The sequence below is a fragment of the Quercus suber genome, unplaced genomic scaffold (assembly GCF_002906115.3).
Source record: "Quercus suber isolate HL8 unplaced genomic scaffold, Cork oak 2.0 scaffold_28, whole genome shotgun sequence".
NCBI classification, from domain to species: domain Eukaryota; kingdom Viridiplantae; phylum Streptophyta; class Magnoliopsida; order Fagales; family Fagaceae; genus Quercus; species Quercus suber.
The window spans coordinates 1,423,845-1,437,910 of NW_027069493.1; the positions used below are offsets into that span (position 1 = coordinate 1,423,845).

General features: G+C 36.8%; 1 long non-coding RNA gene across 1 annotated transcript; it reads left to right on the top strand.

The window, feature by feature from the left end:
• Positions 1-4,444: 4,444 nt before the first annotated feature.
• Positions 4,445-7,172, top strand: LOC136065828 (uncharacterized). The gene is made up of 2 exons (XR_010627447.1): positions 4,445-5,483; positions 5,622-7,172. It is a non-coding gene; the product is annotated as an uncharacterized LOC136065828 (long non-coding RNA).
• The last annotated feature ends 6,894 nt before the right edge of the window (positions 7,173-14,066 follow it).

Sequence of the window (14,066 nt, forward strand, 5' to 3'; positions counted from 1 at the left end):
CCAAAATACCAGAAAAAGTTTGGTTCAAACAAAACCTGGCATCCTTGCACTCCCTCTTACACTTCTGATATAGTTAATATTCTGATCTAGTTCCGAACCTACCAATTTTCTTGTGTTGTGCCTTTCCCTTCCTCCAAGCAGCATCAATATTGATCTTAATCCACCCCCAGGGGACACTACCCTTCTTCCTTACCCCTTACTATAACATACTTACCATTTGCATTCTTCGGGCAAAACGTGCCATAGCTGCCTTGATTTTCCTATGGAATTCCAGAGGGTCCAACTTTGCTTTTTTACATAGCTTCAATCTACGCACCCTCCATACTTTGTAGAAAACAGAGAAGCATTATGGGAAAATGCTTGTATACAATAATAAATTATTCCAGTGAAATATGTCTACGAAATGTGTTTTATGTGATCCGTAACATATAATGGAATCTAGAGAATAAATAAAACACTCCATCTGTCTTCCATTCTGCTTCTTCAATTGGAGTGAAATCTCAATATTGGACAAAAGCGAACTGTATTTACAGGTCTTGAAATCTGTATTAATTGGGACATTACTTTTGACCTCTGTTATTTTGTAACAATTTGGTGTCAATGCAGATTTTTGAAATTATGACTTGGGTTTATACTTTATAGTAATACTTTCTTGTTTGTATCATTTGCAGCTTGTTATGACTTGGGTTTTTGTTCATGAGAAAAATGGAAGTCATTTTTTCAAATGAAGATTTAGCAATGGAAATTTTAAGTCGCTTGTCAGCTAAGAACCTTTTATGGTGCAAGTGTGCCTCCAAGAGGTGGGAGAGCCTTATATCTGATCCATCCTTTCTGCGTATTCACCATCAGAGTTGAAGATGCATTTCGGGACTCCTTGTTCAAGAGTTTAAGGAGTATGGGGGGAATTTATGTGGAGATGATTTTTTCCTTTACGCTAGTGTTAATGGTGAATTGGGCATATTTAAATTGATGGAAGAAAGTTACCCTCAACCGACTTCTGTCATTATGGCTTCATGTGATGGACTCATCTGTTATAGAAGTCATCGAACTAGGCATGTAGAGGTGCTGGAGATAGATTTTTGGAACCCAGTGACCCAGGAACGGTTAACCTTGAGACCCGCTGACTGTCATGTTGGCAACGTCTTTGGATTGGCTTTCTAACCATTTGGTTCTTCAGCAAAGATGACCCTTGCTTTAAAGTGGTCAGCATTCAGTGTCCAAAATATGAACAAAATTCCTACTCCTTTGTGACCAACTCATCGGAGACAGGGAAATGGAAAACTTCCCTTGAAGTGTGCTATTGCAAGGATGAGCTTCACAAGAACAAACATATTCATGTTAATGGAAGGTTTTACTGGTTGACGAGGAATCAGAATATTATCACTTTTGAGGTGGATGAGGAGTTATCTGGAGTCATTACAGTACCAGGTCCTAAGTGGTTGGATAGAGATGTAGTGAGACTGGCTTGCCTTGGGGATTCAGATGGGTATCTTCATTATGTGTGTGTAGATATGNTGATGATATTTTGTTTTGGTGTTGTTTTATCAAAACAACACCAAAACAAAATATTCTGATAAAACAACACCAAAACAAAATATCAGAATCTCATGAGTATTGTTTTTCTCCTTTTCAAGTTTGTTTACCAACAAAATTTTTTGATTTCTCGAGAAAATTGTTTGCTTTGAACAATTGTATTAAGGGTTTGTTGTTTTAAGCATAGTTCGTGACCTACTTGAAGTCAACTATATATATGACGACACTTTTGCATTGGTACTGGTTCGGCGAGGATGAGACAAATGCAGCCAAATTGCTTGCCATAAGCTATTACTACACTTCTATTGAGCCACATCAGTGACTACATTATTTGTCTATTTCCAACCTTTTATCTCCTACTTAAAAAAAAAAAAAAAAAAAAAAAAATTCTTATTAATTTTCAACTTATTGTTACTTATTTTCCAATTTTTTCCCTTTCACTTTTACCTTTTTATTTGTTCATTACTATCTACCTTAATTTTGCTCTTCCTTTATTCATTTATTTTTGTTCTTCTTCTCCATCATTTTACTATAAATTTAATATTCTCTCTTCCATTCTATTCATAACTTTCCCACACACACACACACACTAGGAGGTGAATGGTCATCCCTTGTTCTTGTTTGGATTTTGGATGTTATAAATATAAGCAGAAGCGAATTTAGAATGGATGTTTAAAAATTAAAATGGAAATGAGAGAAAATAATAAGACAACATCATATAAATTGCAATTATACTTCTTATTTGTCCAATTAAATAGATAGATATGAATTGAAATAAAAAGATCAATAAACTTCTTTTTAATTTCTTTTGATTATGATATTGAAAGATTAGAAGAGTTTACATCAACAGGAAAAAAAAAATTAGAAATTCAGAAAAAAAAAAAAAAAAAAAAAAGAGAAAAAAGAAAGAAAATTAGAAATTCAGCTTCTTTAAAAAGACATTAGTTTACTTTTGATACGTGTTGGCAAGATTAAGGAAACATTCGGGGAAGTCGCACTAGAAAAGGATAGCTCGAAAATGAGAATGGAATAACTGCCTTCTTTTTTTTTTTTTTTTTTACCTAATTCAAGGCTTAGAATATATATATATATATATATATATTTTTTTTTAAATGTACTCTTCAAACAATGCCAAATCTTAACAAACCTGCCAAATTGAACCCAAAAGCTGAAATACAAAATTAAATTTGGATGCTATATCTTTTTTTTTTTTAAATGGAAAATAAATCTTTATAAATGAGAATTAAATATCGCAGACAAAGACAATAGTGATTTTTTTGTTGTGATACAGTGATAAGTAATTAAATCCATGCAATTTTTACCCCAAAAAAAAAAGGTTTAAATCAATGCAATTACTTGTATTACAATAATCTTAAACATTTTGTACTTTGGTAAGGCAGGCCTTGGGATAAATTCAGAGAGGAAAAAAAAAAAAAAAAGGAGTACAGTACTGTGCCATTTGATTGTTAAAAAAATGATTATTATTATTATTTTTGCTGAATTAAAAAAAAATGATTATTAAGTGGGTCATTTCTTTTAACAAGTACTTTATCTAGCTTTCTTATGAGTTATGAGTTATGAGTTATGACTAGTTGACATTAGTAATGTGTGTTTCCTTTGCCAAATGATTGCACTCATCGGTGTGTTGCTGGACTTCCAAACACCTACAATCAACTTCTATATGTAGCTCTCACTATTTGAAATTATGTTAGACATGCGTACACACTAAGAAAGCGTAGTCATGTAAGCTGGAAAGTCAAGTGGTCTCCGATAAAAAGATATAGTTTGTAGTTGAATCACATAGAAAAATGTCTAGATGGTATAATTATTAATGTAGTTCATATAAAATATATAATTGATTTATTGATTTGGTGGCTATGAAAATAATCACAATGATAAATGACAAGGTACCTATTAAACCCAGCCTGGACATTAACCTAGTTTACTGAGTCAAGTCACTAGTCATTGGTTCAACCAGCGAGTTACTAATTGAATAGTAAGGTCAAATAAAAAAAATTAATATATATATATATATATATATATATATATATATATATATATATATATATATACATACGTTTGAGAAATTATAACATAAATATATAAATTAAAATAATAGGTATGTGCCTAGTCCATTTAAATACCTGAACCAATCTAGGTGTCGAGTCACTAGTTTTTGATTCGACTAGCTAGGTCAATCTAAGTTTAATAACTATGATCACCTCAACATTATATTGTGTCAACTATATAGGCTTTTTTTTCTTCAATGAAAGTATATATATATATATATATATTAGAAATGATATTATCCTACTAAATAATTAATAGTCATTTTAGCTATCAATATGTAATTTCACCTATTATAATAATAATAATAATATTATTATTATTATTATTATTATTTATTGAATTTCACTTATTATTATTATTTATTGAATTTCACTTATTATTATTATTATTATTATTATTATTATTATTATTATTATTATTATTATTATTTTACTTTTTGATGGGTTCACTTATTATTTTGGTTATTAGTATTTAATAATTTTCTACTAGGGTTTTCATTCACACGCTCTTTTTACATCATATAATTAGACTGAGAGAGAGCTCTTCTTAGGTTTTCACCCACTCCCAATTAGAACTTTCTTGCACACACGGCAAGTCTGATCGCCCTCGCCCGGGTTAGTAACAGTAGTGCAAATATTGCATTTGATGTCACCAGGTTGCATCGCACAATGCACATCGCGTTGGTGGAGGTCCAATTCGCAAGATATGTATGCAGATCCATTGTGGAGAAATTCAATTCCCAGCTCTTCTTAGCATTTTTCAATAAAAAATTAAAGTTTTTTTTTTTTTTTTTTTCCTATTGAAACCCTGAAACCACATACTTTTTTATAGCAAAAAGCGTTCATGTAACTCACCCAACCACTTTTGAGTTTTTATTAAAAAAAAAAAACTTCATAACCCTTTTTTTAACTGTTCTAAATCCACCACAAGCAGACAGAAAAAAAAATTCCAAATTTTCCTACATCAGTTATAGCTATATGAATAACTGCGTGTGAAAATCTGGTAGGAGGATATGGTCTAGTTTGGATATCTGCCTATATGGTGAGTAATTTCTACTTGTTTGATGTGGCTGTTTGGACTTTAGAGAGAAAGGAACTCATGCTTATTTGAAGATAAAGAACGTTTGGTGGATAAACTTAAGTCACAGTTGGTTGGCACTTTATCTGATATACTTTCAAGCTAGCATGCTTCTTTGTTAATCTTTCTTTTCTTTCCTTGTTTTTAGGATTCTGAAGTACACTACCAGTATACTTGGACCCTTTTTTTTTTCCTCTCTCTCCTATTCAATAAAATTTTTATTTACTCATAAAAAAAAATCAGATACAAAAGATGGGAGTGACTCAGGAACCAAAATACCAGAAAAAGTTTGGTTCAAACAAAACCTGGCATCCTTGCACTCCCTCTTACACTTCTGATATAGTTAATATTCTGATCTAGTTCCGAACCTACCAATTTTCTTGTGTTGTGCCTTTCCCTTCCTCCAAGCAGCATCAATATTGATCTTAATCCACCCCCAGGGGACACTACCCTTCTTCCTTACCCCTTACTATAACATACTTACCATTTGCATTCTTCGGGCAAAACGTGCCATAGCTGCCTTGATTTTCCTATGGAATTCCAGAGGGTCCAACTTTGCTTTTTTACATAGCTTCAATCTACGCACCCTCCATACTTTGTAGAAAACAGAGAAGCATTATGGGAAAATGCTTGTATACAATAATAAATTATTCCAGTGAAATATGTCTACGAAATGTGTTTTATGTGATCCGTAACATATAATGGAATCTAGAGAATAAATAAAACACTCCATCTGTCTTCCATTCTGCTTCTTCAATTGGAGTGAAATCTCAATATTGGACAAAAGCGAACTGTATTTACAGGTCTTGAAATCTGTATTAATTGGGACATTACTTTTGACCTCTGTTATTTTGTAACAATTTGGTGTCAATGCAGATTTTTGAAATTATGACTTGGGTTTATACTTTATAGTAATACTTTCTTGTTTGTATCATTTGCAGCTTGTTATGACTTGGGTTTTTGTTCATGAGAAAAATGGAAGTCATTTTTTCAAATGAAGATTTAGCAATGGAAATTTTAAGTCGCTTGTCAGCTAAGAACCTTTTATGGTGCAAGTGTGCCTCCAAGAGGTGGGAGAGCCTTATATCTGATCCATCCTTTCTGCGTATTCACCATCAGAGTTGAAGATGCATTTCGGGACTCCTTGTTCAAGAGTTTAAGGAGTATGGGGGGAATTTATGTGGAGATGATTTTTTCCTTTACGCTAGTGTTAATGGTGAATTGGGCATATTTAAATTGATGGAAGAAAGTTACCCTCAACCGACTTCTGTCATTATGGCTTCATGTGATGGACTCATCTGTTATAGAAGTCATCGAACTAGGCATGTAGAGGTGCTGGAGATAGATTTTTGGAACCCAGTGACCCAGGAACGGTTAACCTTGAGACCCGCTGACTGTCATGTTGGCAACGTCTTTGGATTGGCTTTCTAACCATTTGGTTCTTCAGCAAAGATGACCCTTGCTTTAAAGTGGTCAGCATTCAGTGTCCAAAATATGAACAAAATTCCTACTCCTTTGTGACCAACTCATCGGAGACAGGGAAATGGAAAACTTCCCTTGAAGTGTGCTATTGCAAGGATGAGCTTCACAAGAACAAACATATTCATGTTAATGGAAGGTTTTACTGGTTGACGAGGAATCAGAATATTATCACTTTTGAGGTGGATGAGGAGTTATCTGGAGTCATTACAGTACCAGGTCCTAAGTGGTTGGATAGAGATGTAGTGAGACTGGCTTGCCTTGGGGATTCAGATGGGTATCTTCATTATGTGTGTGTAGATATGTCTGAACTTAGGGTCTGGATGTTAACAGATCCTTGCAAGCCCATTTGGGTTCTTAAGCACCATATAAATATAGATCAATTTGGTGAAGAATTAAGGGATCATTATATCCATTGTGTATGGAACTCTCCTGAAATGATTGGGGATTGTTTTGTAGTGGACGCTCAAACTTTCCATGATGAAGTTGTGTATTTTTCTATACGAGGTAGGTTATGTTCGTATGACTTCAAAACTGGAAGGCTAAGATCCTTCTTTTATGGTTTGTACCTGAGGCGTCAAACTAAAGTTCAGGCGACTGTGCTCCCATATTCACCGACCTTGGCAACAATTGGCATTCCCTGGTTGAAACAGAATTCTGGTCCTGCTTCTATATCTTTTGCTTCAACATCTTTCAATTACCAAGGAAGACCTAGAAAAAAATTGAAAACAAGGAAGACCTAGAGAAAAATTGAAAGAACCCTTAAGGTCACCGCATTTTTAAACTGCTGCTCATTGAAATGGAAGTAATCAGTGCATTTATGTAAATTAGTAAGCATGGACTGGTCAATTTCATTGGCGTAAGTTTTTCTTTGTCATGGCCCCATGGAGGATGCTGTTTGCCTGTGACACTAATTTCTACTTATTTATTTATTTCTTCTTGTATTGGTTGCTAAGATTATATGGGATTTGTTGAACTTTTGGTTTCGAAGTAATTATGATTCACTTTTGGTTTCCAAGTAATTATGATTCTTAATTTTTAACCAATTGATAGAGCATGAGCATATTGCTTTGCATGTTTGTTGCAGATCAGTTGTAACAATTTTTTTGTATCTATACTGTTTTCATTTTCCTAGTTAAAATGAGATTTTGTGTTGTTTTATTTTTTCTAGTTGAATTAGGATTCTGTGTTGTTTTTCTTTTCCTAGTTGAAGTAGAAGTTCATTATTTCTTTTGTTAAAGGAATAGGAGAAAATCTCTACATTCTCTTTTGGGAGTGATGGACCTGATGGATTCAGGTTCTTCTTCTTTTTTTATATTTAAATTTCCTGGTTTGTTGAGCAACAAAATGTGTGCTTGGCAGTGACTTCCTTATTCCAATCTGATGGATTTCTTGGAGAAGAAAATTCCACTATGATTATTTTGATCCCCAATGTTGAGAACCTGTCAAGAGTTGACGATTACAACAGGCATATATCATGCTGAAATGTGCAATATAAGTGTATTTCCAAAATCCTTGCTAATAGACTCTATGGCTGCTAGAATGAAATTATTAACTCTGACTTTTTTTTTTGATAATCGTATTAACTCTGACTTTGTCAAGGGGATGAGTATCTCTAAAAACATACTGCTTGCTCATGAGTTGGTAAGGGGTTATCGCTGAAAGTTTAGGGGTGGTAAAATTGATCCAAAAGTGCAACTGCTTTATATTGTGAATTCTCAAAACCCTAACATTTCACCAAAGCCAATCACCAATTACGAATTCCTTAAACGAGAGCTCTCGAGGATCCTATCATGAATGAGAAACAAAGTCTCCTGAGCTGGCAAGAACGCTGGCATTCTTCTGTATTACAACACATTGTTTTCCAATTTTTTTAGTGCTTCAGAGTTAGGGTTTCTGGGATCTTGGTTTCATCTGTTCATTGTGTTCTTCAATTTTTTTTTCTCAGTGTTTATTTCTGGGTAATATATAAGTTTTTAGCGTTTGTAATTATGTATATGAATGAATGTTAAATGGGTGGCATGCGTGGGTTGGGTGGGATGGGTTTGTGAGGTATTTTTTCTTTTGATAAGTAAGGTTTATCATAAGCCCAAAATATTCTATGACTATAAATGGAGGTTTGGTAGGATACACTTTAGTTTGGGAAGGGTATTAGACAAGGGGTTCTTTTTCCTCTATCTTTTTGTCCTTGAAATGGAGGCTTTTATTAATATAACTTGATCCAGATTCAGTGAATCTCAGAACTTTAAGTTCCATCCCAATGTGCAGGGCATAGAATTACTTATTTGACCTTTATAGATGATCTTTTACTATTTCTAGTTGCTGATCTACCTTTAAAACAACTGATAAGGGATGCCCTGAAGAACTTCAATGGTCTCTCTGGTTTTTCTATAATTGGGAACAAGAGTGGGGTATTTTGTGCTGCTGTAACTCCTGATCTCCAGCAACAATTCCTTGTTGTTCTGCAATTCAAAGCAGGAAACCTCCCAATCATATTGTTTGAAAAACCTCTGTATCACTAGAAAGCTTAGCTCAAAGGATTGCAATCTTCTAACCGAGAAGATCACTGCTAGGCTTAACTCTTGGATTGCAATCCTCTTTCTTAGGCAAACTCCTAATTCACTCGATGCTGCATGCATAGCGTCCAGATGTGCTGGTCAAGAATGCTCATGCAGTGCTCCCTAAGTGGGATCAAATATGTACTAAAAATGGAAGGTTTGCGGCTTAAAAGGGTGGAATATTGGAATATGGCAGTACTTATAAGCCACATATTGAATATGTTCACTCAAGCTGGTTTCTTGTGGGTAGCATAGGTCCATGAGGTGTTGTTGAAGGGCAACTGGGTAAATGCGTCTAGATAGTGATGGTCCCCAAGAGTGTACATAGGGGTGGTGGAAATTATTGAAACTTAGGGAACTGGCTAAACAGTTCCTATTCTATAACGTTTTGGTATGAAAGATATTTTTTTTTTTTTTTTTGAGTCTATGATGTAGTAAATGCCATTGAAGCTAAGTTAGTTTAGTTATTGGTTTGAAGAATAAGGACCAAATCCGGAAGCCAACAAGACCTGAAAACCTGGTTAGAATCCAGGGCAAGCTGAATCTGCTGAAGGTCAAGGAAAAGTACAAATGCAATCAAATATTCCTTGAATCTATAATTAACATGCACATGTCTCTATATACTTGCGGAAATGTGTAGATTTATACACATTATGGCAATCACAACGCTCACGCATCACATACATTATACTTAACTAATTATACACAATTTTATGAAAAGTAATAAGTTACTACAAAAATAATTTAAAGTCACACTTTTGAAAGTATTTTTTTTACTTTTTTTCTCTCTTGATATATATATATATATATATATATATCAAGAGAAAAGAAAAGGAAAAAAATAAGCAATTATATTAGGGAGAAATGTTATGTCTACAACATTTTCACAACAAATCTTATATGACAGATTGTTGTTTACTATTACTAATTGGTAAGAAAGTATTACCTGCTGTTTTTTTTTTTGTTAAACAGACGATTTCATTAAACAAACTAGGAAAAAACAAGAGAATCGGTGCACATCCTGTTAAAGAATACACCATTCAAATCATCCTCAAAAGCATTACAAATGCCTGCAGGAGGACTTTCAAAAGAAATAAATTCACTATCCTGGACAGCACCCATTCTAGCCAATATGTCCGCACACCGGTTAGCTTGACGAAAGCAATGGCTAAACTGGATCCGTTGGAAGCGCGCTGCCAACTGCTTGCAATCATCCAATATGGGAGAGATAACGTTATTTACATAAGCATTGTTCTTCAATACATCCACCACGGCTTGAGCATCCAACCCAACAACAAGAGATTCAATGTTTAAATTGTAGCAAAGAAGAAGACCCTCTCGCAGCCCCCATAACTCTGCTGTGAAGCTACTTGTTAAGCCAATGTGTCTAGTAAAGCCTGCAATCCACTCCCCCCGATCATCCCTTACTAAGCCACCACAACCAGCTCTATCCGCCCCTCCCAGCCATGATCCATCTGTATTGAGCTTCTTCCAGCCCAAAGGAGGCCTTTCCCAACGAAAGCTCTTGTTGATTTTTTGATTTGGGTTCCTTGGTGAATGCACACAGTAGATAAATTCCAATACTTGATTCATAATATCCTGAGACAGATTTAGGTTCACCCTTTCCCCATTAAAAACAGCCATATTACGGTTTCTCCATATACTCCACACAGCAAAAGAATAGATAATTTTCCAAGGGGGTTTCCCTTGGGCACGAATGCAATTAGCTTTCCCATTAAGATTGATCCAATCTTGAAGATTACTTGTCCAAAATTCTTGATTTGCTATGCTCACACCTAGCTGCAACCAAACACCCTTAACCCAAGCACAGTCTCTAATGGCATGAATGATTGATTCGGGTTCCCTTTGACAGATTGGGCATGCTTCATCAACATCCATCCCTCTCCTCGCAAGGCAACTCTTTACACCTATGCTATTATGCTGGCATCTCCATAGGAAGGTTTTGATCTTGGGCAGCGTTTCAAGCTTCCAAATCCACCCAGAATTGAAAGGAGGAATAGCTTCCTCAGCTATGGCAAAAGAATAGGCACTCTTGAGATCAAAAGTACCATTCGGGCTGCCTGACCAAGCTAGCCTATCCTGCCCTCTACTAGTAATAGGAATGGGAATGGCTTGGATTAAGGATTTAACCTTGAAAGGGAGCTCGAATGGAATCCGCCCCCAATCCCATCTGAAATCTGACAGTAACTCGCTAACCTTCCATTGATCAGCTCCTCGGGGTAGAGGACCTTGTATCATACAGCGGAGGGGCCCTTTACCCGTCCAATTATCCCACCAAAACCGAAGATTACTATCCCTCCCAATCATCCACATGCTTCCCTTATTGAAAGTACCCCTCCCTTTCTTAACTGCTTTCCAAATCTGTGAACAAGGCAACTTGTCTGTATTAGCTGAATTAATCCTCCTCTGGCTGCAGTATTTTTGCCCTAGAACTCGGGCCCATAAGGCTTCTTTTTCAACATTAAACCTCCAGTTAAGCTTGGCCAGCAAGGCAGTGTTTCTGCCCTTGGCAGATTGCAAACCCAGACCGCCTTTCTCCTTCGGTTTAGTTACCTTTTGCCACCCAACCCAGTGAACTTTCTTAGCCGACTCCGTTGACCCCCAAAGAAAGTTTCTATTCACCCTATCAACTCCCTCTAGAATTCTATTCGGAATGTATGTGCATTGCATGACATAAGCAGGAATAGCCGCCGATGACGCTTGGATAAGGATTGCTCGACCAGCCAGGGAGAGCAAGTTAACTTTCCAACCAGCTAACTTATTCTTCACCCTATCAAGAATGTAGTTAAAATCTTGAGAGGAAGCTCCAGGATGCTTAATAGGAATTCCAAGGTACTTACCAAGCGACGGAGTTGAGGCAAATCCAAGGATATCACAGAACGACTCCCTAGAGTCCCTATCCACATTTGGAGAGAAATAAACTCTAGACTTAGCTGCACTCACTAATTGCCCCGAAGCATTACAAAAAACATCAATGACATCCCTCATAGCCGAGCAATTAGTGTGGTCAGCCTTAGCAAATAAAACTAAGTCATCTGCAAAAAAAAGATGAGAAAAAGTCGGTCCACCACAAGATGCCTTCACGGGCTGCCAAAGCTTAGCATTGCATTTCTCTTCAATAAGTTGTCCAAGAAACTCCATGCAAAGAATGAATAAATATGGAGATAGGAGATCTCCCTGCCTTATGCCTCTCGAAGGATAGATCGGGTCAAGCGCTTCTCCATTAAGTAAAATAGAGGTCGAAACCATGGATATGCAACTCATAATGACGTCAATCAAGTCAGCCGGCAAGTTTGCCCTAATGAGCATGTCTCTTATGAAGCTCCACTCAAGTTTGTCGTATGCTTTTTCAAGATCAATCTTAATGGCCATGTACCCCGCCTTTCCTTTCTTTCTACTAAGAGTATGGATGATTTCCTGCACTATAATCACATTATCAATGCCTTTTCTACCCGGGACAAAAGCTGTTTGAAGGGGAGAAATAAGCTTGTCTAAGAAAGGTCTTAATCTAGCAACAATAATCTTTGTAACAATCTTGTACACGGTGTTGCACAAACTAATGGGCCTATAATTATTCAACGTCTCAGGGCTTTGAATCTTAGGAATTAAAGCAATAAGAGTTTCGTTCAAGTAATCCGGCACCACCTTTTCCACAAACACCTTTTTTACTACATCCACCACTGAATTGCCTACAATCAGCCAAAATCTATGGAAAAACCCAGCATGCAACCCATCCGGCCCTGGGGCTTTGAAAGCTTTTAGAGACCATAATGCAGATTTTATCTCTTCCTCTGTTGCAACTCCACCAATACTCTCCTTCTCCTTATTTGTTAATCTAGCTTGCCATTGGGATACACTGGGAACACCCCGGGAGCCCGCATCAAAGGAAGATGTATAAATATCATTAAACCCGCTTTTAACAACCTCCTTTATAGCACTCTCCTCATGCACCCACTCCCCCATAAGATCCTTGATAGCTAAGATCTGGTTCCTCTTCCTTCAAACAAGGGTGGACACATGGTAGAAAGTAGTGTTACGGTCACCTTGGATCATCCAATTGACCCGGGATTTTAAAGCCCAAAGCTCTTCTTCTTGGTTCAATACACAGTCTAGCTCCTTAAGAAGCTCATTCTCTAAATTTACAAGGAAAGCAAAAGGTCTCACAGATAATGCTCATTGGATCCCATTGATCCCAGCCATAATGTTCTTTTTTCGGGTAAAGATATTGCCAAAATGAGAAACATTCCACCTTATAGCTACCTGTGTAAACCTATTAACTGCCTCTCCCAAAGCGGGTGCACCACTCCACGCTCTAGTTACAATAGAAGGGAAAAACGGCTCAGACAGCCAACAGGTCTGGAATTTAAAAGGCCTCTTCCTCCCCATGTTAACTTTTGGTTGCATCTCCAAAAGAATAGGGCAGTGATCAGAGTGGCATTTGGTCAGATGGACCACCCGAGCTTCCGGGTATAATAAACACCAGCTGGGATTAACAAAAACCCTATCTATTCTTTCCTGAATTAGAGCTTGGATTTCTCTCCTATTAGTCCAAGTGAAACGGGATCCCGAAAACCCAATATCAATCATATTGCATTTGTCTAGACACTCCTTAAAAAGAAGCGATCTACTAACACTCACTGCTCTACCCCCAAATTTATCTTCCTCCGACAAAGGTTCATTAAAATCACCCGCCACAACCCACGACAAATTTTGTAACTCAACAGTTTTAATAAGATTATTTCATAAGACATGTCTCTCAGTAGTTCTAGGACTAGCATACACAGCAGTAAAAAGCCAGCTAGAGTTAGCATTTCGTACCTTAACTGTAGCATGAATTTCCTGCTCAGTATTGGCCAACGGAGTGACATCCACCCTCTCTGAATCCCATAGCATCCAGAGCCCACCCGAGAATCCAATGGTGTCCGTGTGCACTGATCCATCAAAAGGCAATCTGTCGATGATTCCTTTTACCCTGTCACCCCCAACATGGGTCTCCATTATTACCAAAATTGCTGGATTATGAAACCGAACCAACTCACCAACATGCTTTAGAAATGAGGGCTTTGACGCTCCTCTACAATTCCAAATGATAATATTCATAATTAAATTATGATCTGGGATGGAGCAAACCTCAAAAACAAGCCATAGTTTCACCGTCTCCCTCAAAATCCATCTGATCCGCTTTAGTAATTTTTGCATCACCCCCAATTCCGTCCCCTGCGAAATCACCTGAAGATTGACCGGTACAGCCAGATGCAAGATTTGTACAATCTCCGCCATGGCTTTGGCCCCCAAGAGGTTCATGGAGCTCGGTTGAAGTACCGGCGT